Source organism: Saccopteryx bilineata, chromosome 1, assembly GCF_036850765.1.
Source record: "Saccopteryx bilineata isolate mSacBil1 chromosome 1, mSacBil1_pri_phased_curated, whole genome shotgun sequence".
Lineage (NCBI taxonomy): Eukaryota > Metazoa > Chordata > Mammalia > Chiroptera > Emballonuridae > Saccopteryx > Saccopteryx bilineata.
Window position 1 is genome coordinate 12,609,639 of NC_089490.1, and position 15,128 is coordinate 12,624,766.

Below are 15,128 nucleotides of genomic sequence, written 5' to 3' on the forward strand. Positions count from 1 at the left end.
TTCAGACCGGCTTGTGGCTGGGTGCACTAGAGACATGGACAAGCCTTGTCTTGTGCATGCAGCACTGGGAGCCCCAGGAGAAGCTATCAGCACCTGGCCTCTGACCGCTACCTCTCAGTGCGCCCCCCACTACCACATGCAGACCTTGTTCATGGAGCAGGCTGATCTCACTGTTGGCAGCAGGGTGCCCCAACTCACATTTTTGCTTCTGGGGGTGGGGCTTTCTCTTGCCCCTGGTCTTGTTGCACTTGTGGCTATTGTCCCGAGAGATGCCCGGGGCTTGGCACCAGCTGGAAAGAGCCATAATCACAGTTGATACACACTATTACATTAGTTTCAGGTGTACGGCAGTGATTAGACACTCATATAACTTACCAAGTGATCACCCGATAAGCCTCGTACTACCCATCTGACGCCATACATAGTTATTATAATATTATTGACGGTATTTCCTGTGCTTGAATAGCATTCTTGTGTCCCAGTGTGTGGGTGTCTGCCCTGGACTGTCAGCCCCCTGGGACAGCTTGTGTGTGGCATTCCTTTGATCAGTGACTAGCATAGGTGGGGAGATTTAAAAGTCCCTTTGATGGTGGCATTATAGAAGAGCTGTCATAGGCTAGGACCAGTTGTGGAAGCGAGGTCACTGGAACGCCTGTAGCAGTCACACTGGGGGACTACCTAGAAATAAGATCAGAACAATGTGAATTCCTGCGCCCTACCATGGACCTACTGTGGTGGTCTGCTGCATTGGTGCTCCATACCCCACCCATGAACCCCACCCTGTCCCATGTATCCACCTCATTGACTCTGGGCTTTGCAACGTGACCCGCTTTGGCCATCATGACCAGAGAGGCTTGATAGATGAGTGCTTACATGTTGGAACTTGTCCGTTTGGAATGTTTGCGCTTGGAGCCCTGAGCTACCCTGTTAGGAGGGTCCAGGTACTGGCTGGAGAGACCGGATTGGGAGGGGGAGGGGAAGGGGGGAAGGGACAGGCGCCCGCTGCCCGCTCTCTCAGCCGTCTCACCCGAGGGTCAGTCATGTGAGTGAAGAAGCTATCTTGGACATGACAGCCCCGGCTGAAGCCACGTGCAAGAGAAGAACTTCCTAGCTGCACCCAGCCATCCCACGGAATCACAGATAGAATAAATCATTGTTTGTTTTCAGTCACTGAGTTCTGGGGAGCTTTGTCACACAGCCATCGACAGTGACAGCGGAGACCCCTGCTGAGTCAGAGTCTCTGACTGTGGCCCAGTTTCCATTCTATCCAAACTCCCCGGTGCTTCGGATGCTCGCTGGAGCCCAAGAACCCCCCGGAAAGGGGAAAAGGCCTAATTCAGGTCACCACAGAGTGGTGTGACTTCGGGCAAATTCCTTAGCTTCCCTCCTTCTCCATTTCCTTGTGCGTAAAATGCAGGGGTGAGTACAGTCTCCAGTGATGGACGGGGAGGACAGTGCCCCGTGAATTTGAACCGCCAGGTGGGACTGAGGGGTCATTTATGAGTACTGTCGGGACTATGGGCCACACAGGGGCATGCGTGGAGCACAGCGGTGTGCGCAGTGCTGAACCTGGTGTGAGCTGCTGCTGAGTCAGACTATGGTCCTGAGCATCCTCGTTCCGTTTAATTTCCCTGAAACATGAGAGGTAAGAAAGGGGCTGGTGGTGATGATGGGGGTGGTGGCATACGGGACCGTCCATCCAAACCACAGCAAGGCCCCTCACTCCACCGCCAGAGGGTGCCCTGGGTCAGACTTCCCCACGTCCCCTCGTCATCCACCTGCACCGTTGAGCGGCCTCTTTCTTCTTCATTGAAACATAACCTACACAGGGAAGTTCACAGACCTTAGGTTTGCAACGTAAAGCGTTTGTACGTGCGTGCCCACGGGCGAGGCCACCACTGCTCAGGTCAGGAAAGAGACCGCTTCCAGCGCCCCAGGAGGTACCCTCCTGCGCCCCCTGTTGACAGCTTCTAGAAGCAGCTGCTCTTCTGACGTCTTTCTATGGATTAGACTGGCTCATTCTTGAACCATCTGTAGGTTTTTTCGGGGTATCTCTTTGTTTAGATGTTTTTTTAGTGGTTCCCCTAGGTATTACACACACACACACACACACACACACACTTGTCACAATCTACTGGTGTCAGATTTTGACCAGTTATAACGAAATGAAGAAAACTTGATCTAGGTCTTTTTACCCTCTACCACTGATGGTCTAATTTTCATAAGCATTTCCTTTACATACTTTGAGAAACACATCAGTCAGTGTTATAATTTTTGCTTCAACTCTCAAAACATAATTTAGAAAACTCAGGATAATAAGGAAAGTCTACCCTATCTACTCGAATTTTGACTCTTACTATTAGTTCCTTCCCCCTACCCCCACCCCCACCCCCCAGGCTCCTAGATTCCCTCTTTCATCATTTCCTTTCTGTTTCAAGAATTTCCTTCAGCCATGCTTTCAGGGCAGGACCGCGAACAGGTTCTCTCAGTCCTCCTCCGGCTGAGAAGCCTCGACTGCTCCTTAGGTCCCGAAGGGAGTTTCCACTGAGCCCAGCATTCTGAGCGGGCGGTCCTGTTCTTTCAGGGACTGAGATGGACCCTGCTGCTTCTGGCCTCCGCAGCTTCTCATGAGTTGTCCGCTGTCACCCGCATTATCTTTCCCTTTGGGGTAAGGTGTCATTTCTCTCTCTCTGCTTTCAAGATGTTCTCTTTGTCTTTAGTTTTGGGGAGTTTGATTCTGATATGTCTTGGAGTGGATTTTTTCTAGTTTACCTGTTTGGAGTTTACTAAGCTTAAATCTGTAGAGATATATATATATATTTAAAAATTGTTTTTGCCAAATTTGGGTACTTTTTTTTTTGTAGCCCTTATTTATTTCTTTATTTTTTTGTAGAAAAAGCTTTTTTTTTTAAATTTAATTTAATTTTATTTTTTTTTTAAATATTTTATTTATTGATTTTTTGTGAGAGACAGAGAGAGAGAGAAGGGAGAGGAACAGGAAGCATCAACTCCCATATGTGCCTTGACCAGGCAAGCCCAAGGTTTCGAACCAGCGACCTCAGTGTTCCAGGTCGACGCTTTATCCCACTGCGCCACCACAGGTCAGGCCTGTAGAAAAAGCTTTTAATAAAATGAAACATTATTTCATGATAAAAGCTCTTTTTTTTATCAAGGGGGATGCTGAGGGGAACACGGGGGAGGGGGAGATGCATTCGGGGGACACTAGAATCTATGTAAACACAATAAATTTAAAATTTTTTTTAAAGTTATTATTTTATTATTTTATTTTTTAGTGAGGGAGAGAGAGAGAGAGAAGAAAGGAGAGAGATGAGAAGCATCAATTCGTAGTTGCATCACTTTGGTTGTTTATTGATTGGTTTCTCATACATGCCTTGACTGAGGGGCTCAAGCCGAGCCAGAGACCCCTTGCTCAAGCCAGCGACCTTGGGCTCAAGCCAGCAGCCTTGGGATCATGTCTACGGTCCCATGAATACTTTTTCAGCCCACCCTTTCTTTTCTCCGTCTGGGACTCAAACAGAATGTTAGAGCTTCTGTCATAAGCTCCCAGGTTCCTGAGGCTGTGTTCATGTTTTCTTCAGTCCATTTTTCTCTTTATACAGATTGACTAATTTATATTTTTCTATCTTTTTTTATTTATTAAAAAAATTTCCCCCCATTTATTTGAAAGAAAGGGAAAGGAAAATAGAGCGAGAGAGAGAAGCATTAACTTGTTGTTCCACTTAGTTGTGCATTCATCGGCTGCTTCTCATTCATATGTGTGCCCTGACCAGGGATTGATCCGGCGACCTCAGTGTACGGGGATGACATTCTCTCCACTGAGCCATGCGTCCAGGGCCTATAGTAGTAAGTCTTGAAGCTGAGTCATGTCAGCCTTCCAACTTTGTTCTTCTTCAATACTGTGCTAGCTGTTCTCCATACACAAACTATTTTTTAGACAGCCTGATCAGGATATAACTCACCCACAGTTTACCCAGCTCGAGCCTCTGTGTTTTATCTTTATGGTCACTGATCTTTCCCGTCTTGTTCCAGTCTGCGTTGAGCTCATCTAATGAGCTCTCAGTCCTGAAATTTCCATTAGATTCTTCTTTATATGTTCGATTTCTTTGCTAAGGCTTTCTGGTTGTTGTTTTTCCCCCACTTGTTTCAAGTGTGTTCATGATTTCTTGTTGAAACATTTTTAAGACTACCGCTTTAACACCCTTGTTAGATAATTCCAATATTTGTATCTTCTTGGTGTTGCATCTGCTGGCTGCCTTTTCTCATTCTGGTTGAGATTTCACTGGTTCTTGGTATGACAGATGATTTTTTTGTTTTTGTATCCTGGACGTCGGGCTATTATGTTCTGAGAGGCAGCTCTTATTTAAACCTTCTCTCTTAGCAGCCTTTCTCCAACACTGCGCCTTATTGGTGCCAGGTGAGGGTGGAAGTCCAGGTTCCTCACTTGACCTTAGTTGACACCCTGGTGGGGGACTTGGGGGGGGGCTTCCTTACTGCTGGGCGGGGGGGGGGAGTTCCAGCTTCCCTCTAGACCTCCACCAGCACCTCCCTGCCTGCCTGGGAAGAGGGGGTACCTTGTTACTGTTCCCCCTGTGTTCTTCACTGCCCTGTTACTGCAGAGGGATGGTGACCTGACTCTGACACCAACCCAACATGGAGGGGAGGGTGTCTTATTACCACTGAGAGTCCCAGTCCCAGCCACTCATTCTTCACAGTCACCACCGTGGGGAGGCGGGCGTGGGGCACTGGTTCCGGCCAGGCCAGGCCAGGCCAGGCCAGGGTCCCCCCCCCCATGGGGTGGGGGCAGGGGGGGCGGGACAGGGCTGCAGTTTTTTCTGTGCTGTTTGGCTAGGTTAGGACATGCATTGTTTTAAAGGTTGTTGTCTTGCTAGGCTGCACCTTCCTATCCTTTGGCTAGAGAGAGCAGGCTTTTCTTGAGGCTGTTTCTGTTCACACTCCTTGCTATTTCTGGGTTGCTGATTCCTCCAGCAACAAATCTGGGATGCCCTGGGCTCCAGGAAAACCCAGAGAATGCGCAACTGTGCTGTTCCTCGCCCCGAGGCCCCGGGTCCGTCTGCCGTCTTTTCTCCCCTATTAGGGTCTTCCTAGGTCTGTTTTTATCAAATACCTGGGGTTTTTAGCTGAACTCCACAGGAGGAATAAGGAGAAGTGCGTCTGTCTACCCCTCCTTGCCCAGGAACCAGAGTCCACATCTACCTGCTCTTGAACCTCAAATAAATAGACTGCGCTAGGTAGGTTCTTTTATGTTTGGCTTCTCTTGCTCAGCGTGATGTCTTGAGATTTTCCCATGGGGTTATGTGCAGTTCGATGTTTTCCACTGCTGTCTAGCAGCAATTTTCACCTCACGGCACGCAGAAACTAATTACTAAAATTCTGCCGCACACCAAAAAGTATACTTTATTTTATTTTATTTTTTTAATTCATTTTTAGAGAGGAGAGAGAGGGGGAGAGAGAGACAGAGAAGAGAGAAGGGGGGAGGAGCTGGAAGCATCAACTCCCATATGTGCCTTGACCAGGGAAGCCCAGGGTTTCGAACCTGCAACCTCAGCATTTCCAAGTTGATGCTTTATCCACTGCGCCACCACAGGTCAGGCTATACTTTATATTTTGCCGATCTGCCAAAAAAAGAAAAAAAAAGAAAAAAAAAAAAAACGTATAATTTTGATTCATTCACACTGGACGGCTCTTGTAGTGCTGGCTGTGGTAAATTTTTTTATTTGACAATCTAAGGGAAAAGAGGTCAGTGCCACTGACTAGAGAGTCAGGTAGTGCAGGTTTTAAAATTTCTTACAGCTCACCCGCTAAAAATCACTGCTGCTGAATAGTATTCAACTGTGTGAGCAAACCACATGGTAGAACTTGTACAGGGAGAAGCAAACTACCCCTGTGGTGTGCGGTGAAGACACAGGCTGTTTTCAACCCCGGTGTGGGCGGGCGCTGGGGCTGCTTCCGGTTTGGTGCCCGTTAGAACGGGGCTGCGGCAGTGCTGGGCGTGTGTTTCGGTGGCCACGGCACTCGTTTCTCTTGGTAATAAATATCGCAGAAGCCTCTTCAATGGTCTTCTCGCTTCAGTCTTTGCCCCTTTCTGGTCACTGCCACATAAAAACCACAGTGACCTTTTGAAAACATAAATTGGATCCTCTACCCCCCTCCCCCTTGCTAAAAAACATCAATGGCTTCTCTTTGTACTAATAAAGTACAATGTCACCATGGCCAATGAGGCCCTACATGCTCTGGCCTCTGCCTGCCTCTTCTTCTTCTTCCTTCTCCTTCTTCCTCTTCCTCCTCCTCCTCTTCCTCCTCCTCCTCCTCTCCCTCCTCCTCCTCCTCCTCCTCCTTTTTCTTCCTTCTTCTTTCTTCTTCAGAGAGAGAGAGAGACATAAAGTGAGAGAGAGGGGAAGGAGAGAAATGAAAAGCATCAACCTGTAGTTGCTTCACTCTAGTTGTTCGTTGATTGCTTTCTCATATGTGCCTTGTCTGGGGGGCTCCAGCTGAGCCAGTGACCCCTTGCTCAAGCCAGCCAGTGACCTTGGGCTTCAAACCAGCGAGCGACCTTTGAGCTTCAAGCCAGCAACCTTTGGGTTCTAGCCAGCAACCTTGGGATCATGTCAATGATTCCGTGCTCAAGCTAGTGACCCCACACTCAAGCCTGTGACCTTGAGGTTTTGAACCGGGTACCTATCATCTTAGGTCAACGCTCTGTCCACTGCGCCACCACTAGTCAGGCTGCCTTGCCTCTCTTTACTCTTACCTTGTCCACTTCCTCTCTCTGCCATCCCTTTGTCCACCCCCCTAATCCATCCATCTGTCCATCCGGTCAGTTTCGGGGTGCCCTCAGTGTGCCTAGCTTACTGTCACTTCAGGACACTGGCCCCTGCTGTTCCCTCTGCCAGAAACACTGTTCCCCTCAGCCTTCACATACCTCTCTTCTCCCTTTGTTTAGGTCTTTGTTCAAGTGTCATCTCTTCGAAGGGGGATTCCAGAGTGGCCCCCACTTGTCCCCTCTGTCTTTTTACCCCGCGCTCTTTTTCTGATAGCACTGACCACCGCGTGCACTGTGTCGGGTATTTGTTGTGTGTCTTCCTCTTTTGGCACGAGGCGTTCACGAGGTTGTCCCGTGGTTATCTGCTGTGACTCCCCCCCTGCCCAGATCAGAACTACACATAGTAGGTGCTCCAGATGTTTATTAAATGTGTGAAAGACACTAACCTAACTAGCACGGGACCTGGTCAGGCACACCTCAGTTCTGACACCAGTGTCCTCTCCGGCTGTGTGTCACCGGGCAGGTCCCTTACCCTAGTACTCTGCACACTCCCGTCTCCTGGGCCCCTGTGACAGTGCCAATTTGGATTTGGGAGGTTTGGGACGGACCTGCAATACTGCACGTTTGCCCAGCTCCCAGGTGGGGCCCAGGCTTGGAGTAGTGAGGCCTTAACCACTCTGAGCCTCGGTTTCCACACCTGTAAATGGTTCGCTGTAGAAAACCAAGGGTCAAGCGCACACCGTGCTCAGTGCTCGGTGCCGGTGCTGGTGCCGGTGCCGGGACCTACTGGGCGCTCTCTAAGTAGCTATTGCCCTTCCTCTGGGCGCCCTTTCAGGGCCTGAAATTTACAGGTCACCTTCGGTTTTCTCCCTCTGGTCCTCCTGTCTCCACATGTTTAGCCCCACGCAGACCCCCAAGGGAGCCTTGTCCGCTTTATTGCTCCATTGCTGGCCAGCCCTGCCTGTCGTGGGCAGGAGTTTGGGGAGGATTCTGGCATTTTGGCCGTCATGGGGACATTATGCAGATGAGATGCAAAGCAGTAGCTAATGAGCCCTGATTGCATCTGCCTTGGGAACATGTGGGTGACTGTGCCTGGCTGGGGTGTGGGGGCAGTGAATGCTCTTCGGGTTGGGCGAGGAGGCAGTGACAGAAGGTTTCGGCCTCTCCTGGGGGCACAAGGGCAGCTGCTCTGTCCCCTCGGTGGACTGGAACATGGTTAAGGCCCAGGAGGAGGGGCCGAGGTTGGGGTGGGTGTGTGGGGGCGGTGTCCCTGAGCCTGTCTGGGCACGCAAGGGGGGGAAGTAGAAGGCTGCAGACAGGTGACTCAGAGGCCCCTCCCAACAGCAGAAGGGACTGGTTCAGCCCGGCCGTGGTGGGTGGGGTGGGGGTGGATGCTTCCTGGCTGGGGACGGAGGAGGTGACCAAGGGTCGGCTTCTGCCACAGAGCCTGTCTGAGTGTGGGAGGGCAGAATTCGGGGGTCTGGCAGGCAGCAGATGGGGCTAGATCAGGCTGCCGGAGGTGGGGGCTGGGGGCAGGGGCCTGTCTTAAGTATCCCTGGCTGGAGCCAGCTCTTTAGTGGAAAGATGATCCTGGGCCGGGGGCTGGCAGACGGGGGGGGGGGGGGGGGGGGCTCTGCTTACAGCTCCTGGGAACCCAATCCCTCCTGCCCTTAGTGGACGTCTCCTGTCTTTTCAGGAACCTCTGCTCTCAGGTGTCAGGCATCCCCACTCCGCTGGTCTGGGCTCAGCCTGACCCTCTGCTGGGGACCTCCAGGCCTAGGGACATCCGGCTGCATGCAGCATGCTAGCCCGAGGAAGGCCCGGCTGGACGTGACTGTCATTCTGGGGTCCTCACCGGTGCCCACTGTTTGACTGGCATTTCAAGTACACATGACCCTGTCCTGCCTGTGATGTAGGGACAAGAAGCGCTCTTGACTCTGAAACTCCCAGAAACTGCGGTCTTTCTTTATGGAGCCAACGTGGAACATGGGCAAAAACCCTGGCAGGCAGAGGGTTCAAACCCCAATCCAGACATTTATTGGCTTTGTCGCCTTGGGCAAATTGCTCAGCCTCTCAGAGCCCGTGTTTCCTTGTCCGTTCTGTGACCTCACCTGCAGGGCTGCGGTGACAGCCACAGGCACGGCAGGAGGACAGGAGTCCAGGATCTACTAGCTCATCACCTCCGGGGCGGGGACTCCGGCCCACATTGTGTCCGGCACCTAGAACAATCCGTCCCTGGCATGTGGCGGGTGCCTGGTAAATATCTATTGAGTGAATGAAATGCCCTGTTTCTTCTGCTCCATGGTCATTTCCCCCCTCCCAGTTGATGTCTCTGATACCAGGAATTCCGTTACACTTTGCAGCCTGTCTGATTTCATTGGCATCAGTCTGGATGAAACGGAATGTGGAAGAGGCCATCATCAACAGGCGGCTTCTGGCTTCATTTTCCATGGGCATCTGGTTCTTTCAGATTGTATCTGCCCTGTCTGGGCTGGGTAGGGTCCCTGAGAGTTGCCCTGGGGCCCAGGGGCTGCTGTGAGCCCTGCCCGAGGTCCTCTGAGGTGGTGCTGGGCTGGGGACAGTGCCCCCTGTGGGGCTGGGTGTGCATCCTGGGCCCCAGTCCCCGCTGGGCCCCTCCCCTCCTCCTTCCCATCCCCCTGCTCCATGTTGCCCCTCCTGGGAGGTAGCAGGGCTGTTTGAGGCACAGACATCCCTGTGAGGAGGACAGGCCCTTTTTACTTTCCTGTTTGTAGCTCCAAGTCCCAATAACCAGGAAGGTGGGCAGGGACATCTGTGGGCCCAGAGCCCCAAGGCCGAAGGGCTCCAGGCAGGATCCAGCCTGGCCCAGGTAGAGGACTTGCAGGAAGGAGGGAGGGGCTGGGGGGAAGGTGGGCTCTGTCTCCACCCCCACCCCAGCCTCTCCAGCAGCAGAGCTGAGACAAGGTGGGCAGACTGGTGTCTGATCTTTAGAGGTGGGCACAGAGCAGAGTCAGACCCTCTCCCGGGAAGTGGCTCATCCTTCAGTCCCCTGGTTGGGACGCTTACACGGTGTCTCTGATCTCTTCTAATGAGGTGTGGGTGTGCAGCAGTGATTCGGTGGAAGAGGGTTTGTGTGTTGTATATTCCAGATCCGTGTGCACGTGTGAGCACTGATGTTAGTGTTACAGTTACGTGTGTGTGTTACTTGTGCATGTATTGGTAGATACCCAGGCTTGCGGTGACGCATGTGAGCAAGTATGTGTAATGGGTATTTGTGTGTGTTGTTGGAGTGCACGTGTGCATGGATGCATGTTGATGTGTATGGATCACACGTGTGTCGTGGGAGGTGTCTGCTCCGAGGGGTAGTGATGGCCATGGCCGTTGGGAGGAGCACCCGAATGGGAGTCACAGCCCTGCCTCACTGCCAACAGTGAGCCCGGGAGCCGTGGACGCTGACAGGTTGCTTTATCACCGACGGGCCTCAGTTTCCAGTCTGTAAAATGGGTATGGGATTTCATGGAACAGGATTGTGAACGAGCATTTCACAGTCAGCCTGACCCAGAAAAGCCTCAAAATAAAGTGTTGGGGAGTAGCTGAAGGCGAATGAATGAGTAAGCAAACAGAAATGTTTACGGAGCCGAAAGCAGTTGGATTTTAAGGAGGGAAGTGCCTGGAAAGGTGGGGGATAGAGTGTCTGGCAGGATGTCGGAGACGGGTCTCAAGGGGAAAGCGAGGACAGAGGCCGGGCAGGGCGCCCCCGCAGCCCGGGGTGGTCACGTGAGCCCGCGTGTCCCGCAGCCTCTGAATGTGAAGCGTGCGCGCCCGCGGCGCTGGTGCAGGCGCCGTGCAGAAGGTGGCGTCCCCTGGTGTACAGGGGAAGGAGGCTGGCTGTGCGAGCATTGCCTGGTTGCCATAGAAACGAGCAGAAGGAGGTGGGTGGCTGGAGAAGAAGGCGGGTCGGGAGGAGGGAGAGGGAGGAGGCAGCGGTGGGGGGCGGGGAGCTGGCTTCTGCAGTCCTGGCGCTGCCTTCGGGAGCCAGCACGGTGGAGGGGACCCAAGAGGACAGAGCCCCCAGCCCGGGCACCAGGCCCGCTCCCTGCCCGCCACCACGGAGAAGGAGGACAGCCAGCCCCTCCGGGCCTGGCCTGGCCCCGCGGGGCGAGTGCGCTCCCACCTGCCCCTGGCTTGGTACCCAGACGGGCCCAGGTAGGCATCCTCGGGGACAGCTGAGGAGGCTGCGTGGAGACGGGGCCCTGGCGCGCCCCAGCCTTTCCCGCAGCAGCACCTGGCAGCAGGCGGTGGGGCCGTAGGGCCAGGGCCAGGGGGCGGGTGGGGAGCAGCCCGCATCCGGGAGGCTCTCTTCAAAACGGGTCCTCCCCGTCGGGAGGACAGTGCCCCGTTGCCTTAACTCTCCTGCACTTCCGCCCCTCTCTCCACCGCTGCCCCAGGTCCTGGCGCCGAAATGCCCCGTCCTTGGCAGCAGTGGGCTGCGGGGTGCCCGTCCTCCCTGGGCTAAGGCTAGAGAGGGTGGGGGCAGGGAGAGACGAGGTTGTCCCTCACCTGCACTGGGGCACTGCCAGGCCTGGGCCATTTGAATCCAGCAGATCCAGCCCCCCACACACACACACCCCAACACAGGGCAGCCGCCCTGCTGGCCCCATGGCCTCAGGCACCTGGTCTTAGAGCCCTCTGGTCAGAAGGAGGCATCGTTTTCCTTTCCCCCAAGCTCACGTGCTTCCCCTCCTGTTCTTCCTGCAGAACTAGATCCCAGGAAGAGGGGTCCCCAGCAAACCCAGAGTCTCCATGTTGGGATACAGGAGAGCAAGCCCCAGGTGTGAGGGGGGGGGGGGCTGTGACCCTCCCTCCCTGACTTCTGTCCCTCTGCTGCATTGCTCCTGGGGACAGTCTCCGTGGGTGCTGGGGGAGCTCAGGCACTGCGGAGGAGCCTCCACTGCTGCCCACATGGGGTGGGGCTGGGGGGGGTTGACGACTGGGCCGCATTGCCCGGGCTCCGAGCACAGAGAGGCGGGCAGCCCTGCAGTGGTGGAGAGGGTGAGGTGCCCCTGGTCGCGCTTTGCCCTGGGATGGAGCTGGATGGCCCTGGCCTGTGTGGGGAGTCGATCCTAGCCTGCAGGGGGTGGGGGGACAGGCAGGGAGGGACAGGGGGGCGGTGTGTGCAACCTTAGGTGTATGGTCAGGGTACCTAGGGGGCAAAGGCTCTGCCGGCTGCTCCTGCCCGCCTTCCCTACCCAGCACCCACCAAGCACTTGGCTGGGTCCTTTGCTGAGAGCTGACACCACCTTGTGAAGAAGCATCTTTTCCTGGGTTCTTGGGAGTCAGAGGACATTGTGCCGGGGCTGAGGAGGGGCCCGTGGGCCTTTGACAGGGTAGAGGAGTATGCCCTGAGGAGCTGTGCTTCTGTTCCTTCCTGCACATGTGAGCTGCACCTGCTGAGTGTTAGCACAGAGCCTCTGCTCTGGGGCTAAGGGGCTGGGGATGAGATAGCAGGCGTCAGGGCACAGGAGCAGGTTGGCGGATGCCTGGGAGCTGGCAGCCACCTGGCCCAGGTGCACCATCATGGTCTGCCCCTGCTTCTCTAATCTTCGTCCCCCTCCTGCCCACCGGGGCCTGGGGCATCGGCCTTGCCTCACCTGCTGCAGCCAGGCCGGCCGCTGGGCCAGCCTCCACGCTGGCCTGAACAGCCGGCTGCTGAGGCCGGCAGGACAGGCTCTTTTGGGAAAGGGCTGGAGGGAACTGCCCCTTCTCAGACTCTCCGGGCCTGGCCCCGACCTCCCCCACTTCTGGCCTGCCTAGGCCACATCCCTGCTCTCTTTAATTTCTTTTCTGCCCCACAGGTCCCTAGGGTCTGTCTTTGCTTGCTTTGTCTCTCTCCTACACTCTGTGGTCCCTAGACTCCGGGGCGGTGAGCCCTCTGGAATGACTTCCTGGGACACGTTTCCAAGCCCCACCCCTTTGCACATAGTAGGCCCACTGCCTAGGGCACCTCCCTGGCTGGGAACCAGATTGGGGCCTCTGTTTCCCTCCAGCAGCCTTAGCTGAGTCAGGGGAACTAAAGGGAGGCCCCGGGAGCACTCAGGCCCAGGAGCACTCAGACCCGGGAGCACTCAGACCCGGGAACACTCAGGCCCGGGAGCACTCAGACCCGGGAGCACTCAGGCCCGGGAGCACTCAGGCCCGGGAGCACTCAGGCCCGGGAGCACTCCGAGGCCTGGGACTCCCCAGGAGCTCGGGTCCTGGGCCGGGATTTGCCCCAGGCTGACACCTCCTTCCGAGTCCCCCCACCCCCACTGCAGGAGCTCTGGGGAGAGTGAGGAGACATGTCCACTTGGCTCTTCCTGGGAGTGTGGGGATTCAAACCTGAGCTTCCCTCCCCCCATGCTGTTCCTCCCGCCGTGCTCTGCTCTGGCCCATGCCCTAGAGCCACCCTTGACTCCCTCTCACACATTCAAACCATCAGCGAATCCTGTCCCATCAAATGTCAGTGTTTCCAGACGCCGCGTGCTTCTCACGGCTTCCAGCACCACCCCCGTGGTCAAGGCCCCGTCCCCCTCGCCCAGAGGACTGCGGTCTCCTGCTAGCCGGTCCCCTCTCCTCCTGGGCCCCTGCAGCCTGCTCTGCCCCCAGCAGGCGGGGCTCCTTTAAAAATGTAAGCCCATAGAGTGTTGGCCCAGGCGTGTGGAAATCCTGGGTTCGATTCCCTGCCAGGGCACACAGGAGAAGTGCCCATCTGCTTCTCCCTCCCTCCCCCTCACCTTCCTCTCTCTCTCTCTCTTCCCCTCCCGCAGCCAAGGCTCCATTGGAGCAAAGTTGGCTCGGGCGCTGAGGATGGCTCCATGGCCTCCGCCTTAGGCGCTAGAATGGCTCTGGTTGCAACGGAGCAGTGCCCCAGATGGGCAGAGCATAGGCCCCTGGTGGGCATGCCAGGTGGATCCTGGTCAGGTGCATGCGGGAGTCTGTCTCTCTGCCTCCCCACTTCTCACTTCAGAAAAATACCAAAAAAAAAAAAAAAAAAGAAAGTAAGCCCAATCATATCCTGCTCTTCTCATCTCTTCCAGGCTGTGCAGAGGCCGGATCTCACTGTGTGTGTTGAGGGGGTTGGAGTCAAGGCTCTTACTCTGACCTGCAAGGCCCCACGTGATGGTGACAGCCTCCCCACCCAGCCTCCTCATCCTCGCCCCGCCCTCTTCCCTCACTCACTCTGCTCATTCCGCCATGGGACCCCTTGGTCCTCAACATGGCAGCTGTGCTTCCGCTCAGAGCCTTTGCACTGGCCGTTCCCTCTGCCTGCGCGCTCTTCCTGCAGTACTGAGCTGCTTGGTCCCTCCTCTCCTTCAGGGCTTTGCTGAAATGCCCTCTCCTATGGAAACTATTCACAGTCCCAGCTCCCGCTGTCCCTCCCTGTCCCCTTTCCCGCCTTACTCTTCTCCACAGCCATCATCACCTTCTAACACACGTAATCATTTACGTTTTCATCTGGTTCCCGGTCTGTCTAGCCGCTCTGGAGTGTCCGTTCCACACAGAGTGCAGGGGCTTTGCTGGCCGGCTCCCTGCTGTGGCCCGGAGCTGCACCGTAAGGGCTGAGACTGCAGTTTAATGTGGGGATCTTCCGCCTCAGTGGCTGCCTTTCGTCTCCACGCTGTCGTGGGGGCCGGTGACTCGGCACAGCGGAGGGATCCTCCGCTGCTCTGGCTGGGCGTTGCACCAGGGCATTGATGTGGGCAGGCTGTTCTCCATGGCCTGGGTCTATGCTTCTTGCCGGTTTTCTGCTCCAGCCTTAGCCAGGACGGCTCTGCCTGGCCAGGAAGAGGGGTGGGGAGTAAGCCGCACACGCCCCACCCCCAGCGCTGCTGAGGACCGTGCCCTGTGCTGGTCCAATTGGATTCCAGGCCAGGGTCTCGAGCTGGTGGGGGAGCGTGCCTCGCCCTGACCTGCTGCGCCCTCTCGGAGGCCACACACACAGGGCCCAGGACAGCACAGACCTCACAGAAGGACCGGCTGTGGGATGACTGGTCTTGCAAAGACAGATGTCCCTGGAACGGAGAGGATGGGCCTGTGTTCCCAAAGCTCCCGCTCCCGCCTCCCCCTTGGGGATGTCTCGGTTTGGGCGCCCCCAGAAGCTGAGCCTGGGACAGGGATGTGACGCGGGCAGTTCATCTGGGAGGTGGCCTGTGGACACCCTGAGAGTGTGGAGGTGAGGCAGGGAGGGGGCTTTGCGGGCCAGTTCCCACAGCCAGGCACAGTGAGGCTCAGTCCAGCCGGGCCCCGCCGGGAGCCAGGAGGGTGGGGGAGCTGCAGCGTGTGAACACCTGCCCTCTTACCCTGCCCG

The 15,128-nt window shown here is 55.6% G+C and overlaps 1 protein-coding gene across 3 annotated transcripts in view; it reads left to right on the forward strand.

Annotated features, from left to right (window-relative positions):
- The window catches only part of PACSIN1 (protein kinase C and casein kinase substrate in neurons 1), a 67,590-nt gene that overhangs the window by 35,049 nt on the left and 17,413 nt on the right, over positions 1-15,128 (forward strand). Inside the window, exons 1-2 of one of the 3 annotated variants that reach the window (XM_066279964.1) lie at positions 10,834-10,987; positions 11,540-11,613. The exons of 1 other annotated variant lie outside the window; for it this stretch is intronic. The gene's annotated coding sequence lies outside the window, so the exon portion shown is untranslated. Of the gene's footprint in view, positions 1-10,833; positions 10,988-11,539; positions 11,614-15,128 lie in introns of those variants that run through there. One more of the 3 variants, XM_066279887.1, reaches the window with a different exon arrangement.